Raw genomic sequence first — 12,783 nt, forward strand, 5'->3', positions numbered from 1 at the left:
CTACACGAACGGTTTGAAAATTTATTTCGTCTCCTGTTTCGCTTGCAGTGTCATCGTCATTGTCATTGTCTTTGTCGTTGTCGGTGTCGTCGTTCACTTCGTTATTGTGAACTTCGGCTTTGTTCTTATGAAATGGTTTTGCCGCGGGTTTGAAGCGAGGGGGATTGGATTTCGCTTCGCCGTTGCTGTTCGGTTTGTCTTTGTAGTTGTCTTTTTGTCGTGGGAATTTACTGTATGATGGGCGATTTCGCACCTCAGCGTTTTGGTTGATGCATACCGATTGGTATGCATCTTCTAATGTGGTAGGTTTGGATTGTCTTATTATGGATGCGAGTGGCTCGCCTATGTTGTCTAAATATTTGGTAACTATTAGTATTTCAATCAGATCATTTGTTTGCAGTGGATTAAGCGATAGGTTCATCTTGATTTTTGTGGATAATTCTTTTACATCCGTATAAAATTTATGGTTATTTCTATCACCTCGTTTCATGTGAAATAGGTGAGACAAGTTTGTGGCTAGATCTTTCTGATCGCCATAAATTTCCGACAGAACCCGTTTTATGCCAGGTATGGTATTAGGATTTCCGTTTGCGCATAGAACGGTGCGCGCATCACCTTTTATTTTATTTTTAATAGCCCTCATATAGTGGCTGGGTATCGTGTCGGGAGCGTTGTTGTCTCCCTTCACTAAGTACATTTGGTATATTTCTTCTAGCTCTTCAAGCCAGGCAGGTAATTCCTTTTTGATGCCTGTGAATTCAGACATGTTTCGAATCGGGTCAGGCAGTCTATAATTGTCAAACTGTCTTCCACTGCTAAGCAGCATTTCTTGGAGCTCAGCCACAGTAGCTTGGAGCTGCTCAATTTCACTTGATCGGTTGCTAGGCATTTTCTTGCTTTTGCAATTTTTCCACAGTAAAAGGATAAAAATGACTTACGTTATTATTTTCCACATGTGTTCACAAGATCGAAGCGGGCCTTAGCTGTCGTTCCTCGATGAAGCGTCGTTCCTGGTGATTAATCCCCTGTTGGATGACGTGGCTTTTCTCGGTTCCTGTCGCTGGGTCTCTTTTAGTTCACTTCGATACTTATCCGCACCGCGCTGCGCCAGTTATGTTTGTTCTTTGAACAAACGAGTTTTTAAAAAACACTTTATTATTCACTTTTCTTAAAGTCAAATACTTAAACCTCACTGCACCGATCTACACGCGAAAAAGAGATTGAGCCACATGGCGCTAACTCTTTTATAGCCTAAAAATGCTGATTATTAGTTTTAGCTATCAACTCGTTCATTGGCGCGAAACGTGGCGTGATGCGCCTGTTGCTTTTCCTGACGTAGCAATCATTTGGGGACCATAACTTGCCACTTGAAAAACTGACGTACAATCAGACTAAAAATTTCCAAAGCACAATACTGACGCACACTCCAACTATCAATAAGCGACCAATTAACAGCTTTGAGCACTCACCAAGAAATAATCTTCGCTAAATTCATCATAATGATAGTTGTTCTTCGCACAAAAAGGCAATGCACTTATATTTGTACAATCATTACGGTGCGACATTTATGACGTCAATTAGCACCCAGTACCCGATTACCCCGAGCAACGACTCAACGCCTGTATTCATCTTGGCAGCGTCATGATGATGTGTATGATTCGGAAACCCGGAGAAGTAAGCAAAATTCCGCAATGTCATTCGGTGATGTGTACCATCGGTTAGGATTTCTGTGGACAGACGATCAGCAGGAATTATCGGAGAACTTTTTCTCCTAGTTGTACACGCCTTCGTGTAATTATCATCATTTGGGGATGAAGCAAACAAAGAAACATGTTAATATAAGCTGGCAAATTGATTACCTGATTGAAGGCAGCTGCGGATGGTTAAATGTTCATGATCTTTGCCAAATAAATGAATAATATGATTGGCGAAGTTTGATATTGTAAAAATCAGCTTAATCTCAGGATAGCATTGATGAGAACAAATTGTGAAAAGGGCGTTCTTAGAACAAGCTGCGCAGTTCATAGACTATTTGTCAGACTTGGGAAAATCCTATTATACGGAAAGGATTAACAAACTAGAGCAGCGTTGGACGAAGTGTATAAGTCTACAAGAAGACTATGTTGAAAAATATAAAAGGTTTACCCCAAACAATTAATTAGTTTTTATTTTTGCACCGGATTTTTATAAGACACTCGTAGCAGCGACACTACTTGGGTTCACTAAGCACAACGCTTTTCTACGACAAGTGTTGAAAAAGCGCCTCATTTGAAATTATAAAACCTCGTTGTCGAATATATTGAAACTTTCGATTTACTAGATTCAAAAACATTCATATTTCTCCATCATGATTCGCTGAACAAACATGACATCGGAAAATTCAACGTCTTTTGCCAACCAGAAACAATTTTCTGGAACCGCCGCTTCTTCACAATGTTCAAACTATTATCCTCTTCGCGAGTGGGCGAAACTGGTTTTTTCCGCATGTGAACTCATTCGGGAGCTGTAATGCTAGTGAACAAAGACGGTGAATGCGAATCCATGTTATGAGGCATCGTTTCATTACACAAAACCAGAGTAATGTCGCTTCAGGGTTCAGGCTTCATGAACGTTCAGATTTCATGGAAAACATCACACACACATTGACCTTGTTCGAGCTTAACATTGACCATGAGTCAACTAAACCAACCTTGCGGGGAACTCGAATTTACAACGTTTGGTTTTTTTTTTAGTGCAGGTAGTTGCATAATGTCCGTCGACACCTGAATAACGCAGCGAACCAATTGCTCAATCCCAGAAGAATCGAGGGTAACGACCGGCATGAGGAAGCAAAATTGTCACGTAGAATCAACCGCCCAGAAACATTGCCATGGTCGATTCCGTCGCGCACAGGTTGTTTACTATTTTCCGTTAATGTGTGCTAATCGCGTGGTGGTTTACTCACGACATAGAAACCACACGGCGCTGTCAGTAGCAATAATACGGTAAACCGGTCCGATGAGACCGAGACGAGTGTGTTGGCAAACATGTTCGTTTCCCTCTGACAACTCATGGCAAAAGCGGAGAAGAATATTTGTCGATCACGAGCAGGTATCTGAGATACACATTTTGTGCCAGTTGTATGCATTCAGCAAAGTAATTTATATCCGCGACGTCGATTTTGGACGAAAATGTTGCGAGTCGGTTGATGGCGATAAAAACAACAAGTTTTCTTAGAAACTGGACTTCCTGAGGCAATGACAAAAATGCAAATTTTTGGTTTCAAGTTTCTAGATTATTTCGGAGAGATATTTTTCTGAAAAAGTCAAGAACCGCAACACATTCAGGTTTTCGAAAAATGATAACCGTGAACCGGGTGGAACGACCTTCGAACCAATCGAAATGTGTGGCGGAAATCTACGCGTGCGTTTCGTAATCCCGCTCAAACGTCAATCTGGTGATTGGGCGTTACACGAATCGCATCGTTTGGAGTGCACAAATCCACTCTATAAATATTTACATTGAGCTCGAACAAACCCCGTTCACAGCTTGGGCAGGGGCCATTCATATCGTATACGAGTAGTGGTGTGTGCTATACCTGGTACCGCTATTGCGAAGATTGAAGCAGCAATTAAATCGCATCGATAATTGATCGGGAAACTTTTCCCTGAATGCCTTTTCAAGATGAGCACGAAGCGATGGATGGAGTTCTTAAAAATAATTGTAAATTGATACGATGATATGTATAATAAAAATGATTGAATAATTTATTCTTCCAATCGATTCATTAAATCGTTTTCTGTAGCAAAATTACAAATTTTATTGAATATTATTCGTCGTATATTGTCGTATATATAAACTCCCGAAAAAAGTCAAATTTAGCTTCAATAGACAATTTGCGCCCTATCAGCATTTTGAACGCATTGTCCAAAGTTTTCGAAAGGTTGCTGAAGAACCAGATATGTTCCTATGTTCATAATAATAATCTATTATTGCCCTTTCAGTCTGGCTATCGTTCCGGCCACAGCACTAAAACTGCAATGTTAAAAATTTGTGATGACATTGGTGTTATTTTAGATAAAGGCAATAGGTTTGTGTTAATTTTCTTAGATTTTTCTAAGGCGTTCGACACTATTTCGCATCTTTTACTGTGCCACAAACTGGAAAATACTTTCAATTTCAACAGGAGCGCAGTTTCTTTGGTCCATTCATATTTGGTCAACCGTCAACAAGCAGTTTCTTGTAATCAGATATTATCCCGTTTTTTGCCAGTTTATTCTGGTGTTCCTCAGGGCTCTGTTCTAGGCCCAATTCTCTTCAGTCTCTACATCAATGATTTGCCAAGTGTGATCAGGAACTCTTCCATACATTTATTTGCAGACGACGTACAATTATATTTCAATTGTAATAATAGAAATATGAATGAAACTAGTGGCATAATTAATGAAGACCTTGAAGCAATAAGAAAGTGGTCATTTCAAAATTTATTGAAACTCAATGCTAAAAAAACGCAAGCATTGTTTATTCGACGTAATATGAATGAAGAATTTCCAAACATAAACATCGGCAACGAAACAATTAGCTTTGTAGATTCCGCATCAAGTTTAGGTTTTATTATACAAAGCGATTTTAATTGGGATAAGCACATACTGAGTCAATGTGGTAGAGTTTATTCTTGTCTTCGAACATTGCACTCAAAAAAAACACGTTTTGCATTATTCGACTAAATTCAAATTATTTAAAAGCTTCATATTGCCACATTTTATATCCTGTGATTTTGTAATTAGTTGTGCTGCAATCTGAGTTCAAGACAGACTCAGAGTTGCACTAAATTCTTGCGTAAAATTTATTTTCAATTTGGGTCGAATGGATTCTGTCTCACACTTACAACACTCACTCTTAGGATATTCATTCCACAATTTTATTGAAGCTAGATCTTGTATATTATTACATAAAATTATTACAACAAGAACACATATCTATATGAAAAATTGAAGCCATTTCGAAGTACAAGAACTCGGCAGTTCGTGATACCCGCCCACAATTCGTCGCTCTATGGCACAACATTCTTTGTGAGAGGTGTTGTTTGATGGAATTCACTTCGCTGTAATCTCCAAAATCAAGAGTCATCATTCGTGTTCAGGAAGCAATGTATGGATTATTTCAATCGGTCGAGAAATAGTTAGTTTGTAGTATTAGAAGGATTGTTATTATTTTACAAATTACCAACGCACTTCATACCATACTTCATAACTTTATAACACTAAAAAGACTGCAGTCTTACGCTATGAGAGTGAATAAATAATAATAATAATAATAAGTACTAATGAAAATGACTCAAGTAATACTACGTTGAGACGGCGGAGTTCCTCTAGGAACGTTAGTGCCATATAAGAAGAAAAAGATTGGTAACTATCTTATATTACATTGGTGAGTTTTTTTTCTTTATTTTATTCATACATAACACATGAGGCATCTCGTCTAGGATCACAGAGGGTGGTTTTGATCATATCTCGATCCACTTCGGTATCTTTTATCTGATACGCACCATCAAACGACTGTTTACCATCCTTCTGTCGTCATCACTCGTCAAACACTGGTGAAGTGAACAAAAAATACCCAACAACCAAACAAAATTGCCCTTTTCAGGGCCACCAAATCATTTTATAATTTAACGATGTAATTCTTGAAACATATCCAAAATCAACAGATAGCCGAACGAAAACCTACGTCAACTATGCGGTCGTGTCTGGGGCACAAACCCTCCTGTGCCTTTTTTGTCTGTATTATAGTGACTTTCAACACTTTTGGCTGGTTCGTCACTTTTACTTCCATTTTTGGAAGAATGTCGGGAGTGAGAATTGAACTCATGATCTTGAGCGTGAGAAGTACGGATGTTACCACTACGCCAGATCGCCTCCCGAATGAATTTAGAATTGCCCAGCCAGCTCTCTCAACCTAAACTGAAACGGGACGAGCTACATTCGTTGCAATGGTTTTTGAACTGACTTCTCTTCTCTGCCTTTTTATACAGAAGAAAGAATTTTATGATTTTTTTGAAATTTTTTGATGAAAAACAGATGAAAACAAAAAATCTGGTCGTTTTTTTTAAATTTTTTATTTATTTTGTATTTTGGGTGTTTTAATTCTGTATTTTAGCGCTTCATTCCTGGAGCATCACGTTTCGCTACCTGAAGATTCTATTCTACGCGGTGGCTTTCAAATTCTACTGGTTTTAAATGTAGAATTTCGTCGTTAATTTCTATATCACTCGGAGAAATTAAAAATGAGGTATGTAACGAAAATTGAAGAGATTTCAAACACACACTAAGCAAAATAATTATTACGGCATTCGTTAGGCGTCGTGCACAAATAACGTAACGCTAAAAATCCGGATTTTGGCCCCCTCCCCCCCTACGTAACGCAATTTCCTATTTCTAATACACAGAAAGTAACGCATCCTCGACCCCCCTTCCCACCTTATCGCGTTACGTAATTTGTGCACGACGCCTTGTAGTATATACCATTACACGGAAAAGTGATTTAGACATTTTTAGTCAAATGTGTAAACAATTTAACGAATTGAACAGGTATATTTTTTCGATTTCACTTGCCGCTCGTATTCTCCCACAACACAACAAGTAACTTTTTAGCATACAATTCGGGCGTTAGTTTTTAGGAATTTTTTTTTCTTCGTACTTACACATTCTTTCAAGGCATACAAGGTGGGTCGAGGCGCATAAATAATTGATCTCAGCTTCGGTGACAGCATATACTTATGTTTTGGAAGAATAATAGAAAAAAGACGATCTTGAAAAATGTACCGAATTGACCATTTTGAGAGACATGGGTACCAATAAAATGCCGAAAAAAACCATAATGGAATATACGACGAATTTAAGGCCAGCTCGTCATAGAAGTTGGCAGCATCATTAGATTGCAGTGAAACTTCATGGATGTTAAAAACAACTTTGTCCGAAAAAAAACTAGACGAAAAATCTGGAAATGTTCGAAAAAAATCTATTCGAAAAATCTAGATAAAAATAGTAAAAACGCTGAAACAATATAGGATTAGCCCAGATAATAACCAACAAGTCATCCATACATGGAAACTTCTACGGGGAAAAAGTTTTTCTAATCACAACTTTTTCATGTTTCAAAGTCAAGAAAGCAATATGTGTACAAAAACCACCTTTTTAGGAAAAATTAACACGCTGAGTCCCGAATAGTTCTTGCCGCGCTTTCCATTCAGCCCACATCGAGAGCGTTTGCACAATATCAGTGTCGGTACCAGCTCCCAAAGATATTTATTGTAGAAAAATAGTCCAAAATTCGACTAGAAAGTAGTCACATTTTGTAAAACATCTGAAAACAAACCATATATATTTTTGTTTTCTTATTTTGTAACTTACTTTGTTACTTTGTTGTGTTTTTTTGTGAACATATACAGGGTGGCGCCTAAGTCACGCAACCGATTTGCACAAAACAAATTTTCGTATAAAAAATGTATCACGATACAAAATCTTTATTCTCGAATACTATCACGAACTCGCACTCGTCGCACAGTGTTGCCACATTTAAAGCTGTACCAGAGGGGTTAAAATCTTTCTCATCTGTACTTTTTCGTCCAAAAATCTGTACCATCGAACATATTCGTTGTAGAAATTTAGCATGAAAAACTACTCACTTATTTACTACAAATACTACATTTACATTTGCAAGTCTTTCGTGTGTTATATAATGCTTATACAGAGTTTTTTTTAATCTAGATTGCGTACCATCATGAGTGAAAAATTTTAAAAAATCGCTTCAAGCGATACTGCGGCGTAAAAGTCGTCATGTTGCTGCCAAGTTGCTTTGTTCGAATGTAAGAAATTTCACACGCGGAAAAAATCTGTACCAATCTGTACTTTTTGACGAAAATCTGAACTCTGTACCGTACAGAATCTGTAACAAAAAAAAAAATCTGTACGTGTGGCAACACTGCTTATATAGGCGAAATCATAAATACCTATGAATATTAATACCTGTATCGGTTTGAGTGTAGAGTTTTACAATTTTTCAATTGATTATCATAAAAATATGCAAAATACAACAAGTATTTGATTTTGTTGCGGTGTTTCACACTAAAACACTCTTTAGTTCCCGCGTAGAAATAAATAAATTGTGATAAATATATTTCATATATATACCCATTTTGTTGTTGGATGATTTTGGATAATTTTTTTTTCTGTATTGTAGTAACTTTCAACACTTTTGGCTGGTTCGTCACTTCACCATTTTGGATGAATGTCGGTAGTGAGAATTGATCTCGTGATCTTTAGTGTGAGAAGTATGGATGTTACCACTGTGCCAGATCGACTCCACTTTTTTTTTGATGACTAGTAGCAAAGTTTATAGTCTATCTTGAAAAAAATCTGTCAGTTCTGAAATGACCTTTTAAAGGAAATATGTAGTGTTTTTAAAATGCATTTTTTCTGTGTATATTTCAATTATGATTTTTTATATTTTGTTATTGGAAATTACGACCAATCCCATAGTCATCCATATGCTATATTTCCGTAGGATTTGTCATTTTCGGGTTAGATCGAATTTTTAACCCTTTGTGGTCGGAATTAATATTCCTTGAAAGAAATCCTCTTATCTTTCCATACTAATAATATTTTGTTTATATCGAATACCGTCACCTTTTATTCTTAGAAACTCCTTATCAGTGTTTGGAACTATCTTTTTCACATCAATCATTTCTGCTAAATTTCAGGCCACATTCGTTCATTGCATTCGGGATACCGAAAATGAACCAATGCCAAGCGTCACAATCACAGCAAGCACAGTGTGTGCCGAGGAAGAGGCTTTTTGAAACAGTTCAAGCAAGCGAGTTAAAATGTTTTCATTTTACATATGAGGGGCTTAGAATGAAAGGGGTGTAAGTGATTTCATCGATTTCTCTTCATCGACTCTCTCTTTTGGTCATAACTTTTGCTGCAAATACATTCCCAGCTGTATTTGACAATGCGGAAGAGAGGTCAAAGCCTCATCTATCGGATTCTATAGCAAACTAAAATTGGAACGTTTTTGCAGTTGAGTTATTAACTGAAGAAAAAGTTGATGAAGAGAAATCGATCAAGTCACTTACATATGAGGGGCTTAGAATGAAGGGGTGTAAGTGATTTGATCGATTTCTCTACATCGACTCTCTCTTTTGGTCATAACTTAGCTGCAAATACATTCCCAGCTGTATTTGACAATGTGGAAGATAGATTAGAACTTCAACTATCGAATTATATTGCAAACTTAATTTGGAACATTTTTACAGTTGATTTATTAACTAAAGAAAAAGTTGATGAAGAGTAATCGATCAAGTCACTTACACCCCTTGCATTCTAAGCCCCTCATATTGAATATACAATTCCAATTCTATTTATCAGAAATGCTTCAGAAACACTCCAATTCCGACGTGGAAAAGTATAGGTGTGTTTAGTTCTGCGGTGAAAATTAAACAGCAAATTAGGTTAAAACGACCAGAGGTGCAACTGACTGCGTGACTGACCAAAAAGTGAATTCTGTTACAATTGAATTAAAAATATTTGCGAAACAACTAAATTACATAGAAATCGATTTTATTTTAATTTTACGATGGAAATATCGATGCAAATAAACCTACAATGGCTCATTGGCCACCGAGCTTGTGACATTCTTTCACTTATATTCACTCGAGGGATGGCCGTAAGTGTGTCGTTTGTCTCGAAATTCGGATCAAACTCCTCCAGCAGATCGCATTCGCTAGATAATTCCGAGTGTTGCTATCGGCAGGGGTGGATGAAATTGCCAACGTTCAGTTTTGGGTGATGAAGTTTGCATTCACTAATCAGATCGATTTTGCAGAACGTTTCCTCGCCGTCCAAGCCTATGTAATCTTTAGCAATATCTGTGAATGTTCGAGCTGATCTTGCTCTTTTGAAACAACACTCTTCAGAATAAGCAAAACACTCCCTCAATGAGAAAGTCACACACTTTCCAGGACATTGGAAACTAACAGTCACAACATTTCTGACAATTCAATGGAAATGAATAAATGTGAATGAATTTTCATGATTCGAACTTCGGAGAAAGCTCAGTTAGAACAGAACGAATATGAATGAACACAGCAATAAATTTTGTTGACGTCGAATGAATGATAGCAATATCGCCAAGCAAAATAAACACGTTACACTGATAAAAATATATTTCTAATATTACTTAATAAGCTCGATATTTCCAAGCCCTGCTCCTAATACATTCGTGGAAAAGTTCACTAGACATTGATATTCGCTTAGATTTTTTTTAATTATTACATTGTTGAACAAAGTGTTTAGTGTTTAGATTCCTTGCTATAGTGGCTGAGAGCAGACCACAAAGGGTCAAAATGTTCAGCTTTGGCCTTTCCGGAATGCAGGTTAGGATTAATTAAAAAAAAATTATAATTATAAGAAGATGCTTAACACGTAAGCCCGGCACTGCTATTGCTCAGCTTTTCATTTAGCCCACACTGAGAGAGCGAAAAAGCACCTAACGGGGAGCGCTTGCACAATATCAGTGTCGGTCCCAGCTTCCAATGATTTGTTCGATAATAAGAAGTTAGTTAGAAATTCGACTGGAAAATAGTCATATTTTTTAATAGATCCGAAAATGAATCATATTTAATTTTTTTTGTTTCTGTGTAATTGTCGATTCCAGTGACAAACGCTCTCCTAACAAAAAGTTCACAGCGACCGACGACGACCACGCGGGGCTTAACGTGTTAATTAGCTAATATCATCACAGCCACAAAGTTTCTATATGTTCCGAGATTGTGTTGCCAATCTCATAGGCGAGTTTGCGCGAAATGGCTCGCAGGTTCTATCCACTTTGCTTATTTTTCTGTGTACAAATAAAACGGTTATTCAATCATTGAATTACCGTCGAACTAAAAAATAAATTTTAGGTTGCAGTAGAATTCCAACGTTATGAACGTTTGTTGTTTTTTCCCGACGACAGTCAAAACGACATCGACAGAAACTTGTTTTGTCATAAGTGACGAACCTACCTGAATAGAACAAAAAATGAACAATCCTATTTGTTTCAGCGAAACTTATTCGCGGGGAAGCTCCGATGAAGAATGTGCCGACCAAAATAAACCACTATGCTAGTAACGAATTCTTCGCTGGCAAATGTTTGCGCAAAGCTGTAAATAAACAAAACACAAACCACACTCAGCCACTTTTATCACTGCCAAAGCGAAGCACGCCTTTATTTTCTTTGTCGTTCTGGAAGCAAAATGACTCTAAAGTATTCACTGATCGAAAAGTTTCATTCACAAAAATGAAACGTGGCAAAGATAGCTCTGAGCCCGGCACTGTTGCTATTTCAATTCGCACTTTTTTCCCCGATTCTCTCCCAGATGACACCAACTTATTGATTTTATCTGTTTGCAGCTATTGAAACGTTTTCAACGGCCTTGAAAAGCACGCGTTCAGGCACAACTACGCACAATACCGTTCCCTTGAAACGTAACCGCTAACGATCAGTTTCCTTTACTTTCCGATGACTTGCGCGATATTGCTGAAACACAACGCTAACCCCGAGGTGATTTTTCCCAAACGCGGAAATTTTCTAATGCGTGCTTCGATTTGTACTAACAAGTTCACAGAGTATCAACGCTTAGATCTGCATCATTTGAATACCAATTCCCAAGCGGGGTGATCACTTACATACGCCGTACTCACTGGAGTAACGATTGACTTCGCGTGTGAACAAAGTTAGAACTCTCGTCGGAGGCGGATAAATCGCGACAGACCATTTATCGCGCGGTGGGGGGAAACAGTAGACCGATCGCACCAGAATCTCACAGTAAACTGCCAATGTGTGGCGCGTTGCGCTTGCGAAAAACTCGATGTGCAACAGCAAGTGGCGATCGTAGCCGGCGAAATGTGTTGCTTGGGAAGGGGTATACGACAAAATAAAAAGAAGCAACTTCTCCTCCGATGAGCCTGACTACGAGGCGATGGATTCTTCGGGGCGGGCTGGGTCTGCTACCGTTTGGGCTTTATCGCGCGTCAGACGAGACCGATACGATCGACGCGGATGAAATCACAAGCCGATGAAAGGTTGACGCAGAATCAGAAGGCGGTGTGCGAATGCTGCGTCATGCAGATCAATCAAAACGCGATCGATGTTTGCGATCTTAGGTTTGGGTTTGCTTAGAGAGCTTTCGTGCGTTGCTAATAGGCTGCAAGCCGCATTCAGTGATAAATTGCAATCGGGAATTGAGGGGACTGTACTTTCTGTACACGTCACTCAATTTCCGCTTCTAATCTCTTTACAACGTTAAGCCCCGTTTTTTTCTTGCTACGCTTTCCATTGAGCGCGCATCAAGAGCGTTTGCACAATATCAGTGTCGGTCCCAGTTCCCAAAGATACTTATTGTATAGATAGAAAATAGTCAACAATTCGACTAGAAAGTAGTCACATTTTATAAAACATCCGAAAACAAACCGTATATATTTTTATTTTCTTACTAGCCGAAATTTATTTTTCGTTATAAAATACGTTTTCTTACTAAGCGCACGTTCATGGTTCCAATCGCAGAACCGTTCATTGACTGATTATCTGATCTACCCTTTAAAATTATTTTTTACTATAAAATATCAGTACTTCTACCAAAACAAGACATTATAATATCAGATTATTTTCAGACACAACTCTCGTGCAAGATTTTCCATCCACTTGCAAATAACATGTTTTTCCGTTACATGGAATAAATGTTTGATACAGGATATATGATAG

At 38.0% G+C, this 12,783-nt stretch overlaps 1 protein-coding gene across 4 annotated transcripts in view; it reads right to left on the minus strand.

The window, feature by feature from the left end:
- The window catches only part of LOC129776558 (ABC transporter G family member 20), a 94,373-nt gene extending 82,509 nt beyond the window's left edge, over positions 1 to 11,864 (minus strand). For 2 of the 4 annotated variants that reach the window (XM_055782264.1, XM_055782267.1), the window contains exons 1-2: positions 11,709 to 11,864; positions 11,045 to 11,182 (exon numbers count right to left, since the gene is read on the minus strand). The gene's annotated coding sequence lies outside the window, so the exon portion shown is untranslated. Of the gene's footprint in view, positions 1 to 938; positions 1,302 to 11,044; positions 11,183 to 11,708 lie in introns of those variants that run through there. The other 2 variants (XM_055782266.1, XM_055782269.1) reach the window with 2 other exon arrangements.
- Between the last annotated feature and the right edge of the window lie 919 nt (positions 11,865 to 12,783).

The sequence above is a fragment of the Toxorhynchites rutilus genome, chromosome 3, assembly GCF_029784135.1.
Source record: "Toxorhynchites rutilus septentrionalis strain SRP chromosome 3, ASM2978413v1, whole genome shotgun sequence".
NCBI lineage: Eukaryota > Metazoa > Arthropoda > Insecta > Diptera > Culicidae > Toxorhynchites > Toxorhynchites rutilus.